The sequence below is a fragment of the Cebidichthys violaceus genome, unplaced genomic scaffold (assembly GCF_023349555.1).
Source record: "Cebidichthys violaceus isolate CVI_PGR_0920_01 unplaced genomic scaffold, fCebVio1.0.p SCAF_52, whole genome shotgun sequence".
NCBI classification, from domain to species: Eukaryota; Metazoa; Chordata; class Actinopteri; order Perciformes; family Stichaeidae; genus Cebidichthys; species Cebidichthys violaceus.
The window spans coordinates 1220050-1234648 of NW_027176728.1; the positions used below are offsets into that span (position 1 = coordinate 1220050).

General features: G+C 43.1%; 2 pseudogenes; both read left to right on the plus strand.

Moving 5' to 3' along the window:
* LOC137888158 (retinoic acid receptor alpha-B-like) overlaps positions 1–14599 on the plus strand; it is a 236078-nt pseudogene that overhangs the window by 136297 nt on the left and 85182 nt on the right.
* On the plus strand, positions 4201–6562 carry LOC137888150 (ornithine decarboxylase-like; annotated as a pseudogene).

Sequence of the window (14599 nt, forward strand, 5' to 3'; positions counted from 1 at the left end):
TGTTGCTGCTGTTTACGTTCCTTATGATGCAATTAAAAAAAATGCACTACAGGAATTTATTATTGTTTTTATTTTGTTTGTCACGTGTTTGTTGTGTTACAAATGGGCTCCATCTGCATTTCATTGTGCATCCCTGTGTTGCATAATGACAATAAATGATCCTTGAATCATTAAACTACAACCGGTGACGTCCCTTGTGACAGGATCACTAATCCTGCGGCACCTTGATATTATGCACATAAGTAAAGAGAGTCATGGTGACATCTGCTTCAATTGATAAGAGCCAGTCTCCCTTAACATGCTATTCTCCCTCATCAAAAGACAAGACACAGGATAAGTCTATCTCTACAAAGTCTCGTCACAGCCTGACAAGCATGCAGGCCGAACTACTCAATTGAGTAAATAAGAATCGATCACACCACGTCCCCCATCCGCCTCGCAGGCCAAGAAGACGGTCGCCTAAGGCAGACATCACCATCACCTTCTAAGTCTTAACCACCGAACCCGACTACCGGCACCTTTCCTGTCTTCCTTCGGAAGGATGCATATTACTCTGCCATGCGTCCGCCCAAGAGCAGCCCGAAAAATGTTGATTGCTTACCCGAAGCACTCTGCCGGATCTTGACAAATGTATCGTCTTCGTATCGTATCGGAAGGGATTGGACGAGTAATCTGGACTCTGTTGGACAACAGAAGCATGCAAAGATTAGTTGTTTCCACCCAGATGGTGAGATTATATCCTTAGATGAGGTTCAAGATTGCTGCTCCGATGCTGGAATTAGAAAAAAAGAATCCCACCCGGTGAGAAATCATTTTGTGATGTAACAGACAATTTAAAGTGGTAAACTGGTATTCTCAGACTCAAGTTTCGTAAAGGTGATGGACAGATGTGTCCTGGTTAAATTGTAGTATTTAAAGAAGAGTTGGTGTATCCTTTCAAGTTGAACTAAGTCCCCCCTACCAATTACTGATTTAGAACTGTTATTGTTTGCGCAGCTAACAACGCAGCGAGCACCTCAGTAGCGTGCTAAGCTACCAACGAGCACATCTGAGACAGTGATGTAGCCGATCACCTCACTCATTATGTGTGGCTATGGAGGGAGAGGAGGGTAGCAAGCCGAGTTTCTCAAACTGCAAAGCTGTCATACAGAATCCAGTGTGGTAGGAGGTAAAATCATAAGTGCAAAGATGACGCCACCTAAGTAACCGCAATGGAAGGCGGATCTCCAGCACCATGGCACCCATTGCGCGGCCCGGGATGGTGTGGCCTAAGAGGTTCCATGTGTTTTCTGTTCTTCTTTGCAGTAATATTTGTGTTTCCTATCATGTTGATGCATGAGAAACCATGGCAACCAAAGAACATACAACCAATTATAGCGACCCAGAACCAAAAGCAGCAGAACCAAAACCAGAAACCATCAGATTAAAGAAACGATTTGTAAAACCTTTTAGCCACACAGTGAATATCATGTAGTATGAATATGCTAAGTTCACAGTCTGGCAACACACCAACTACTAATGTGTGACGTGTTTAAAAACACGACAGCAGCCCATGCTTGTACAGGTAGAACACACATCAGAAGAGTGTGCATTCCCTAGCTTGCTACAACATGGAGTTGCTAACAACTCTCAAAAACAGCTAATGCCTTAACCTTTTCGATGAATGATTGTTGTGGCAATTTATCATGTTGTTTTTTTATAGCTTTACCCTGAACAAAAGCAGAAATCACCGAACCCAAACAACAAATGTATCTCATGTCTGACTAGTGTCATCCTGACCTCACATCTAACCGTCTTCCATGAAAACAGCAGCACCTACCAAGGCGTGGGCCTTGGTGCCTGAGTGCCATCCGAAAAAAGGAGGACGTCTGCGAGGGGGGGGGCAGACGACATAATGTGCTCCAGTTTGTGTGAAGCATAAATACTCTGTAAAACCTTTGACTTGGTTAGACCTCTGAACCGTCCATGGAGAAAGAGCTCTATCTATTCAGCTGAATTATTCCAAGTGTCTGTTCAACATATTTCTTAAAGGCATTTAAGAGCTTTCTCATAACGTTTATTTCTCACAGGGAAATTAATAGGTCTGTCTCAGGATTACTACGATAACACTAACTTTTCTGGGTTGCAACATATGGAGGCGCATATTGGCCATGGTAAGATGTTTAATTCTGTGATGTTAAAATTCATATGTGCCCACAGTTTGGGTTTTTGACTACTGTATTAGCGTGGCATAATATGTAGACAAACAGCTACAAACAAAGACAAAGCTGATTTCTATTGTGATCCAGCCTTACGTAACAATATTTATTCATTCTTTTTATGCTTTTGTCTTTTCCTGCTAGTCATCCCAGCACCAGTAACTATGAAGGGATCAGTTGTGCATGTTTTGTCCCCTGAGAACTGTGGCATTGACATTTTAGACAATGGAAGGACCATCAGAGACTTCCTAGACAGTAAAATAAAAGAGCGTGGTTCAACAGTGAGTATCAGAGACATCATGTCACTTAAATTTTCTTAACTATGAATCTCTGTGTAATTGTGTCCATGTATCGTGTGATAGTTGAGCTTTCTTGAGATGTGTCACTTTCTAAATATAATGTTGACTTTTCTCTATTCGTTCAGGACAATGAAGAGCCATTCTATGTGGCAAATCTGGATAGTATAGTTGAAAGGCACCTCAGGTGGCGCACAAACTTACCTCGAGTCAAGCCTTTCTATGCAGTGAAGTGCAACAGCGATGCATCAGTTTTGAGGATGATGAGTGCTCTGGACACAGGTTTCGACTGTGCTAGCAAGGTACCGATGAAGTATTTCAAAGAGAATCCAGCTCTGTGTTTTCTTTGTTGTGGAGAAGCAGTTTGCTCATTTGAAACACGCTTTGGTCGATCACAGATCGAGATCCAGCTGATGCTGTCCCTCGGAGTGACACCTGACAAAATCATTTACGCACACACAACCAAACCACTGTCACACATCAAATACGCCTGTACTCATGGAGTCGATATGATGACTTTTGATAGCGAGGAAGAACTCCTAAAAATATCTCTTAGTCACGCCAAAGCCAAGTGAGTGAACAACTAATATTTTTTGCTCCTTTGTTTAGTAGATTATTGTTAGTTTACCGATTAATACTTTTGAATCACTTTTTCCAGATTGGTACTACAATCTTTTATAGTCCTCTGTTTTGGTACATTTTCTTAAGTGAGAACTTTATTCTGTCCAACTGCATATTGTCCCGAAAATAAACGCTCAGTGTTCTGAAAGCCCATTGCTCCAAAAGTACACACCCAACTGCATCGAACATGGCTAATTATTATGTAGATTGACGGCGAAGGCATGACCTGCTCTACTACCTCTGGTTAGCCTACCCTGATATTCTAACCCTAAACCTAACCAACCCAACCAACAACGACAACGAGTAATCAGAGGAAGAGTACAATGGGTCATGACTTTGATTGCAGGAAAAAAGGATATGGTCACTCTGCATAATAATTAGTTATGTGCTTCTGTTTGTTGCAATAGTCAGTGAGCCTCAGAAACAATGGTCATTTGTTTTTGGGACAACAGCCTTTGGACAAATGGGCTTTTCGGACTTTTGGGTTTTTCTTAATAATGGGCTGTCTAAACAATGGGCAGTCCCCCCTAGACCTGGGGTTCTTAACCTTTTTTGACCTTGGGGCCCAGGGGCCCATTCAAATATTAACGGTGTATTGGTTTAACTAATTGATCTCACTCTTGGTTTGATTTATATTCAATAACTTAATCAAATTCACTTACAGTTTAACAAGCAAAAACCTTGCCAAATAAATGACATGATACAATATGACATCACAAAGACATTTATTTATGTAAACCTGCATACAACAAGACGCCCAACAGGCTAACAATTCATGGAACAAATCAAGCTAATACAATAACAAATGTAAAGACTCAAGTCAGGCTTATTAACACAAAAATAACTAATAATTAATTTTTACTGCAGAAAAAAAGGAGGGACTCTCAAAAAAACTGAGAAAAAAATGGAAATTTTATGAATAAATAATATATAGTAATAAAATAAATAATAAGTTTCAAATGAAATAAACTGTAAATAACATTTAAATCAGAATCAGAATCGTTTATTGCCATGGTATGTTGGACATACAAACTTGTAAAACCTTTATATGCCTTATTAGACATGTTTTTCAGAATTTGTTGGGCCTCCAGATGAGTCTCTTGGATATTGGCGGAGGGTTCTCTGGGAGAGAGGACTGTCAAGTCGCATTTGAAGAGGTAAAAGAAAGAAACTATTCAGTGTTAGTTAGTGTTAATTATGTAAACTATTTTCTCAAAACGTGTCTGTTTTTCCGTCCAATTACATGGCTCGTACTTCAAAGAACCACATGTAGAAACCTTACCTGTGTTGCCTGTAATGCCAGCCATAATGGTTACTGTAGGTCACTTTGTATTAAAGTATCAGATAGAAGGTGAATGGAGGTCAATAGAGGTGTATTACCTGTGAAATATGCTATTAACCCATCATGATTTCCTCTCCTAGTTTTCAGAAGTTATTAACGGAGCACTGGAGGAACTCTTCCCGTCTGACAGTGGGGTGCAAATTATTGCAGAACCAGGTCGCTACTATGTGGATTCAGCCTTCACACTTGCAGCGAACGTCATTGCCAAAAAAGTAATCGCAGATGATATGGATGAACATAACGGTAATGTATAGATATATCGCTCTGAATGTTGAGTATTCAGTATTAACACAGAATTAAACAATGTGTGATTGTATTTAAATGTATCTTGATAAAAAACAAAACATGTTTAGGTGACAGCTATCAGATGAGTCTGATGGCACCACATGGCAATACACCACTACATCAAGAAGCATCTTCAGGAGACATCCATGCTAAGCCTCAGAGTGGGTGCAGTGACTTGCAGGGTTATGAATACTCATTTTGTGCAGACCCACAGATACCTGGTTGCATGTGGTGGAAGGACAGAGAAAAGCACCATTGTTATTAGAATTCTTCTATTATTTTCAACATCATTGTAAAGTCCTGCATAGTTGACATTTTATTGACTTTAATTATTTTTCTTGTATGTTTTTTTTCAGATGGTAAGGACAACTGCCCTGACAGAACAATGATGTACTACCTTAATGATGGAGTGTATGGCTCCCTGAGTTGCCTTATCAATGATGCTGCCCACACCAAGGTTGAACCATACCTTAACAGGGTAAATATCAACCCCGTCACCACACAAGAACATCAATATTGGACGATTTTTCAAAACACTAGATGAGGATTTTTATGTCCAATGCCAATTATTTAAAATCCTTGAGTTCCACAGTATCTGAGCAAGATAAACATTGTGGTTGTATAAATAATCTGTGGTTTGGCAAGTAACACACTTTGTTATGGCAAGGGAAAGATTGTGGTTACGGTTGATAGAAAGGCAAACATTAATTGTAGGTCAGTGCCAGACCACAGTCAGGCTGCAACCTCCACATGCTTATTGTCCACCTAAAGAAGACACTACTTTAGTGCATGCATTAGCACTGAGCACTGGCGTTGGACATAAATCTTGAGTTGTGGAATTGTTCCATACGAACACAATTGCTTGGGATACTTGGTTGTATATTAATGACCCAACTTGATATCATCTTCGTACACAGTAACTAAGAATTGTTTGTTAAAAAAAGATGTGGAAGCAACCTCTGCTTCTGAAAAGTGAAGCCAATGTGTCCGAAACTTGCATTATTTCCACTGACCATCAGGGGGCGACTCCTCTGGTTGCCAAAAGAAGTCTGGTTGTATAGAAGTCTATGAAAAAATGACTCTACTTCTCTCTTGATTTATTACCTCAGTAAACATTGTAAACATGAGTTTATGGTCTCAATCTCTAGTTTGAAGTCTTCTTCAATGTTGATGATTGATGTTCATTTCGTAAATTATAGTCCATTTAATAGACCATAAAGCAGGGTATTTTTTAGGGCAGTCTACCTTGTGATTTTCAGGTCGTCACCAGAGCCGTACACGTCTTCTCTTCGTCACTCCCCCGCAGTCAAAACATGGTCACTTTCGTTCACGAGTTGCAAAGAAAACCAAACTCAAGACCTCAAAACAAACCAATGGGTGATGTCACGAGGACTAGGTACACTTGTCTTTGGTTGAACAACATCTTGAAGGCTGTCATTTACCAATCTGATCCGAGAAAACTGCACAACAAGATGAGATTTGAAGGAAAAGATAACCAGTGTGATGTGGACTTTATATTTCAATGTTTGTGTTGTACACAGGTTGTTGAGAGCAGTGAGCAGAGATACCGGTCTGTTATCTGGGGTCCAACCTGCGACAGCTTTGACAAAGTAACCGACAGCTGCTGGATTCCTGAGCTGCATGTGGGGGACTGGCTTCTCATTGACAACATGGGTGCTTATTCCATTTGTTCATCCACCGACTTCAATGGCTTTGAAAGAGCACACATTTACCCTGTGGTGACAGCCGAGACATAGCACACCTTAAACCAGTGGTTCTCAACTGGTCTGGCTGCGGGACCCACCATCACCCCTTATTGACAGGCCGCAACCCAAATTTCTCAACAGGTTTATCTTTGAGAGAAGGGTGTTTTGTTTTCAAATGCCGCTGCTGTTTTGACGACTTTGTGTTTTCTTGTGCCAGAACCTCGCTGCACAAAACACACTGAGGTTTTTGCAATCTTGTGTCCTCAATGTAAGAAAATCCATATCTCATGTAGTCGGTGTCGTACTTGCGTTTTGCTCAATTAGCATATGAAAACAAACTTTGTGGGTGTTCTTCTAAAAGAAAAAAAAAAATCCATACTTTGTGTGTGTGCTTATGTTGGTACACATGCAAACAGAATCATGTAACTGGCCGTACCGCCACGACTTAAATAAATTCAACATTTTCCAGTTGATAGTAGTAAGTTAGGGTTAGGGGTTAACTGTGAGTGAGCAGGATCTTGTATTTTTTGCAGACCCAGAATAAATTGTTGCAAAGTGGTCATGTCTTAGCCTGGTTTCACCACGTATATTCAGTTATTTATTTATTTTTTACATAATCTCATTTTTGAATATCCCCAAATTGGAACTGCTGAGGATGGGATGAAGAAGGCACACTTCTTTCAGAGAGAGAAACTTTTAAGATCACATATGTGTGTGTGGAACGGATGCCAAACTGCAACATTTGTTATCCACTTGTTTGCACGTGCACATATTTCCCACTTATTCTGTGTTTTATTGTGAATTTTAAGAAAATATGGCAACAGCAATCAGAATCTGATTTATTGGCTGAGTGTGTACACATGTTTTTTTCCTTGTTGCTCTCCATGTACATACAACGAAATCGACATACAGCTAAAACGAGGACAAGAAGCTGTACATGGAAAAAACAGCATTTTACTTATATAAATACATTAAAAAAAAATCTATCCATTTATTATGTTGTAAATTACTTATTGATGATATTAACATGTTATGAACAGTGAGTGTTTAAACTATGGTCGAACATATTGATTAAGTGGTTGTTTGGTGTTACAGGGTTATAGATATTATATGACTGATATTTAACCGTTCATCAGAGTAGAGAGCGCAACACAGAGGCCTTCAAAACCTCCACTGGCTCCCCACACAGCAAAGAATAAGTCAACTCTTGCAACATCTCTGCATTGGCACACTCATTTATTTTTCCTGAACAGAATCAACACACTGGTGTGGTTACTGTTTCATTTGTCATCTCATGGGCACTTACTGCAACCAAACACACCCTTTCCTTTTCACATTTGTATGAAGACTTTTAATTATAACTTGAGGTTCAAAAATGGGATTAAAGTATCTGGTAATTGTTACACTGATTTCTCAATTATTCTTTTGTATTTGCCTTACAATATATTAAAAAGGTTTAATGAATAAAGGAGTATACAAATGAACTGCAAGTGCTGTTCCTGTTTATTGCTCTCACCGTTTAAGATTAAGACTGAACTCTCGAACGTTCGTTCCCTAAAGTCATCACTCCTGATGGTTTTAACCATGACTTGCATGTAAAAGACACTGGTCCTGTTTGTTTGGATCCCTACCTGCCATTTATCCATAAAGGTGTCGTGTCCATGGTAGGAAGTGGGGTGAAGGTGCCGCTGACAATTTTGAAGGAACACTCTTTCATTCAGGCTGAAGTCCTGCCCTTAGCCAGGGAGTATGAAACAGGAATCTTTGCTCCCATTTGTGGAATGGAATTAAATTGATTTAAACTGTTGGTTCTATCTCACAAAGTGATTACCGATATAGGGGATTTCTGTCATCCAGAGTAACAATTTGGTTGGCACATGTGTTTGGGCGGATGTACCCTCCACCTGTGGGCATGCCTGTGCCGCTGGTGAGATCAGAACCACACAAAAATGAACGTGATTCACTGCGCAGTAACTTGTGCAATGACAATTTCAAAAACCTGTCAAATAAGGAAAATGTTGCTGGGGAAATTCTCCCTGCTTCTGTCTAATTTTCCTGTGTCAATATCTCGCAGTGATCTGGTTGCAGAGCACCAGGTTTATCCTTCTCTGAAGGAGCTGTTACAGCAGGTTGGACCTGACATTGAGGTGCTGGACAGTGCTTGTGGTTATTTTTTCAGGATTCCCTGTTGGTGAGGGGATCCTGTTTTCCAAATAGTTTTGCCTGTTACACTCCGTCAGTAAATGTTTAAAGTAACTCATGATGAGTCTGAGGAAAACGTATGACTGGATTTGAAGACATTTCTTTAGGCCTCGTATGAAGAAAGTTGTCTCTGTGTTTATTAAAACATGCCATATATGCCAACTGACAGACGAACCTAACCAGACAATAAAAGCTGTGCCAATTGATTGTGTGGGTCCTTTGCCTTACCTTCTGACTGTCATGTAGTGAGAGCACTTTCCAAGTTCATTTCCGTAGTCGGCATTTCGAAAGTCATTCACTTCCACCAAGACTCAAACTTTTCTTCCCACGTGTTTTCCTCTGGCCTCAGCTCACCATGCTCAGAGTCAGGGTGCGTTGGAATGCCTCCAAACATTTATGGCTCTCCTTACTGCATGGGGTTGGGTAAAGACTGGGAAGAGGGTTTTCCCTGGTTACGTGTGTGTGTGTGTGTGTGTGTGTGTGTGTGTGTGTGTGTGTGTGTGTGTGTGTGTGTGTGTGTGTGTGTGTGTGTGTCCTCCCAGCTCCCTCCTGATTGCGATTCATTCACCTCACCTGCCAAGTCTACCCAGCTGCCTTCCATCAACTCATCTACTCAACAGTTTATCTACCCCGGTTTTACATTCACTCTTCGCCAGGTCGTTGTTGCAACCTCTGTGGTATCGCACTTGTTCTCAGCCGCTCAGTATAATTAGTATTATGTGTTTATCCAACTGTTTTCTCTTTAATTGTACTTACCTTGTCTTCCTGTGCACGCAGTTTGGATCATCCCCTCCGGCTCCCTAGTCTGCCTGCCCTGCCTTGTTTTGCCTGGTTCCCCACCCTCATCCTCTCATCCTCGGTCCCCCGCTGCTCCACTACAATTTTCCCTTTTGTCCTCCCGGAATAAAACTCTTTCACTCCCTTACTCGCTGGTCTGTGTCCGCATTTGGGTCCGCCACCTCACCCCATGACATAATGCTTGCAGCTAGAGAGACAACACAAGACAGCACAAGGTATAGCCCAAATTAACGCGCACACCTCTGAGCCACCTTCTTTCTGTACACAGCCAGAAATTGGTCACAATCATGCAGCTTATGTAGTTATTCCACTATTGGTTGAGTCTGTTGAACCTGTTCGGATGTGAGGAAGATTCATGAAGTACTCCAGATGAAGTTCTGTTATTGGACCGTTAGAAGAACTCTGAAACTTCCATCAATATAGATGTTGGCCTGAGTCGCGCCATGCAAAGCTGGTTCAGTTGATTTGAGTTTCCAGTGTTTGTTTGGTGATGTGCCTAGTTGCACCCACTTAATTGTGCTCAATATTGATGTTGGAGATGCTAAGCCAATCAAGCAAAGGTTCTATTGTGTAGATTAACACTTGGACGCAGAGTTAAATTAAATGCTGGAAACGGGTATTGCAGAGCCTTGATCTTTCATTTGGTCCTCACCTTGCTTGCCTGTTCCAAAGGCTGATAACACGCCACGGTTTTGCTCTGACCTTTGTGAAGTGAATGATGTCACTAAGCCTGATTCCTTCCCACTTCCCAGGATCGATGACCGTATAGATCCGGTGGGCTCTGCAAATTTTATCCTCTAAAAGGATATTGTTAGGTTTCGTCGTCCCAGCGAGCACGTGAGATAGACACTTTTATACCACCAACTGGCCTCTACTCACCGTGATGCCTTTTGGGCTCCGGAATGCGTTAGCTGGGTTCCAACGCCTTAAGAACAGTGTTATTTGTGACTAGCAAGGGTGTTCAGTTTACTTGGATGATGTAGTGGTTTACTCCGACACATGGGAAACCCACTTGGAGCGTATCCAGGAACTGATCACCCATTTGGCGGGGCAAGGCTCATGGTAAACCTTGCAACGTGCGAGTTTGCGAGGGCAAGCGTGACCTACTTCGGCCGGGTGGTCAGGCAAGGCAAAGTGTGCCCATTCAGTGCAAAAGTTCAGGCCATAGAGCAGTTCTTGGCCTTGTTGGCTATCGTAGGATTTTTGTAGAAACGTCTCACTGATGTTCTTAGGGGTAAGGCTAAATTTGTCTGGTCCCAGGGCTGTCAAAAAGTAAAAACACTTCTCCGGTTCTGGCTGCTTTGACAGTTTATTAAAATCTATGTGGATACCAGCTATATGTTGGTGGAAGCAGATGGCCTGGAGATAGTTAATTTCTTCTCAAAAAACTCATGTCAGTCAAATTATTAGGTTTTGAAAAAGCGCTGGTGCTAATCCTGGCTTTAAAACATTTTGATGTGTATGTTGGTGGCAGTGGAACACCAGTATTTTACAGTGACCACAACCTGCTAACCTTTCTTAACTAGTTAACCGAACCAAAACCCAAACCTTTTCCCTGCCCTCACTACCGCAGACTTTTATCAGAAATGTATTTGTGATACGTCGGAAAAAAATATTGTAATCTGCAACAATATAAGTTTCCCTGGAGACATAATTTACAATGCAGCTTTTGTTGTACAAGAAGATTTTTTGTAGTCTGCCTGTACACTACCTGTCCAGCAAAAAATAGCAGACCGCTAATATTAGCAGCTAGCTGGTAAAACAGGTCAGTATTGTTAGGATTCTACCTCTCTCGCTATGGAAGGCCGCAGCTCACGCTCTCTACTGTACTTTTCGTCAACAGAGTCGTATCAAATAACCAGCTGGTTCCGATTTACAATCAAAAGTATTTAATAACTAACAGAAGCTAAACAATTACAAACTGAAGTACACTATCGATAGAATATGTTCCGCGGATCAGAGCTAAATCACGCTCCACCCAACAGGCCAGTCCCCTGGTTTACTGTAAAATGGCAGCGTTGATAACTCCAGAGAAATCCTCGGCAACAATGTCTTATACTCTACAGTTTCCTCCTGAAACTGTAAAAGTCCATTATCAACTCTGTGATTGGCTGAAATCCAACTGTTCCCTCCTGGCTTCGGACAGTGTCCACTCTCAGTTGACCTCCTTGGCCTGGTCCACCCCTCGTTCCATAGGGCTGTGTTCCTCAACATCTCTGCTTGTCCTTCCCCCGCTGTGTTCACACCTTTTAGCATTTCTGTAGTCGGCCTCTCGAAAACTCATCACGGTAGTATCTGTCAAGCCTCTCTCAAAATCCCTGTCTCTCCCTCACAGCTCATCACTATACATTTAGTTAATACATCCAATAGGTAAACACATGATACACATATACTATCTCCTTCAAGTAAATATACTGTAAACATATAATACATTCCACAAATCAATATCCTGTGACATTTTAATACATTGTAATATTTAATACATTCCTCAAGGTGTGTTTTTAATCATCCTAAACATGCTTCTAAGCTTAAATTCTTCACAGTATGTAGAGTCAGATATTTTCCTAAGGAGTAGGTACAAAGGAGCGTGATTAGTATATTCATTAGATCAGATTAGGAAAACCACCTCAAGTGAATGCTTATGTTGCTTTCTGTGTGCTTGATGTGTAAACAGGCAAATGTTTGCAAACCATATCCAAAGGATTGCTCATTTCTGCTGCTCGAGTATGAAACTTTAAAAATCCATACGAAAAAAATGACACAGTGAACACAGTTTTTCCTTTCTTCGCGACAGAAGAAGAAAACCCACTTCTTTATTGAACTCCCTGTGTTTTTCATACTTTCCAATGAGTTTTTACTGCACCGTACATCAAAGAGGACAACACTGAAAACAGAAATTAGTACCCAACGAGAGTGGTGGAGTGATGGAAGTTGTGGCGAGACAATGGCACTGTGTGAGCAGACTACGACCGTGTGGACCACGACAAACCAAAAACACAGCGTGTACATGCGACAGGGTTCTGTCGGTGGAAGTCACGTACAAGCGCCGGATCCAGGATCCGGGATCGCGGCACCCAACACCGCTCATCCGGTCCATAGCCCTCCCAGTCAACTAGGTATTGAAACCCCCTACCTCGTCGGCGGACATCCAGGAGGCGATTGATCATGTGGACTGGGCCCCCCTCGATGAGTCGGGGGGTGGAGGGGGTTCTGGAGGAGGGTTTAGGGGGCTGGAGATTACAGGTTTAAGGAGGGAGACATGAAACACTGGGTGGATTCTCATGGAGCGAGGTAACTGCAGTTTTACCGTGACCGGGTTGATGATGGAGACGATGGGGAAGGGGCCAATATATCTGGGGGAGAGCTTCCTAGACTCGGTGCATAGGGGGATGTCCCTGGTCGAGAGCCAAACCGGTTGTTCGGTACGGTAAACAGGAGCTGGAACACAACGTCGATCCGCCACTCTCTTATTCTGCTCCGCCATGCGAAGCAGCACGGCCCGAGTCTCTCTCCACACACGCCTACAACGACGACCATTACTTTGGCCTGAGGGGACCGCAACCTCGATCTCCTGGATAGGGAACAGGGGAGGCTGATATCCCAAGGATGCCTCAAATGGGGATAGTCCGGTGGCAGTAGATGTGTGGGAATTGTGGGCGTACTCGACCCACGGGAGGTGGCAGTCACGCACCTGAGGATGGCCTCGAGCTCCTGGTTCAGCCTCTCCATTTGGCCATTAGTTCGTGGGTGGAATCCTGAGGAGAGACTGGCATCCGGCTTGGTGTTTTTGTGCCCCGGCTGATAGTAATAAGTAGTGGTAAAATTGAAATGGGCAAAGAACAAGGCCCAGCGGGCCTGGCGGGAATTGAGGCATCTAGCCGTATGAATATATTCCAGATTCCTGTGGTCGGTCCACATGACAAAAGGGAGGACCGATCCCTCCAACCAGTGCCTCCACTCCTCCAAGGCTAACTTGATGGCAACAGTTCTTGGTTGCCTACGTCGTAGTTTCTCTGCGCCGGAGAAAGTCTACGGGAGAAGAAAGCACATGGGTGGAGCTTGGAGTCGGAAGCTGACCGCCGGGAAAGTACAGCTCCAACTCCGGTGTCCGAGGCGTCCACCTCGACGACAAACTGGCGGGTCTTGTCTGGGTGGACCAGGATAGGAGCCGAGGCAAACCGCTCCTTGAGGGCACAAAAAGCCTTGTCTGGAGTCCATGAAAAAAGTAGTAGTCCCGGATGAACCGTTGGTAGAAATTAGCGAACCCCAGAAACTGCTGGAGCTTTCTTCATGAGGCGGGGACCGGCCATTCCGTTACTGCTTTGACCTTCTTGGGGTCCTTTCTCACCTGGCCCTCCTCAATGAAGACATCCAAGAACTGAAAAGAGGTGACGTGGAACTCGCACTTCTCAGCCTTAATGAAGAGCTGATTCTCCAACAGACGTTACAGAACCTGGCGGACATGGAGAGTGTGTTCCTGGGGATTCGGGGAGTAGATAAGGATGTCGTCAATGTAAACAAACACGAAACGGTTGAGGAAGTCGCGGAGAAGGTCGTTTACCAGGGCCTGGAAAACGGCAGGGGCATTGGTCAATCCAAACGGCATCACCAGGTACTCAAAGTGTCCCAAAGGTGTGTTAAAGGCCGTCTTCCATTCGTCCCCCTCGCGAATCCGGACCAGATGATACGCGTTGCGGAGGTCCAGTTTAGTGAAGATCTTGGCCCCAGCTAAGGATTCAAAAACAGAGATGATAAGAGGTAACGGGAGATACCGGTCCCGTACTATTCTTAATAGTAATTTGATTCAAACCTCTGTAATCAATGCAGGGACGGAGGCTCTTATCCTTCTTGGAGACGAAGAAAAACCCCGCCCCCAGAGGTGAAGATGAAGGACGTATGATTCCTGCGGCGACTGAGTCAGTTATATATTTCTCCATCAATTCACGTTCTGGCCGGGAGAGATTATATAGCCAACTGGTGGGAAGTGGAGCACACGGAAGCAAGTCAATAGCACAGTCGTAGGGGCGATGAGGAGGAAGTGAAAGGGCCCGCTCCTTGCTGAATGCCTCTCCTAAATCCATATATTCCCGGGGCACAGCGGAGAGGCTAGGACCGGTGTCAGGTCTCCTGGGGGGAAGTGTTTGACGGGGG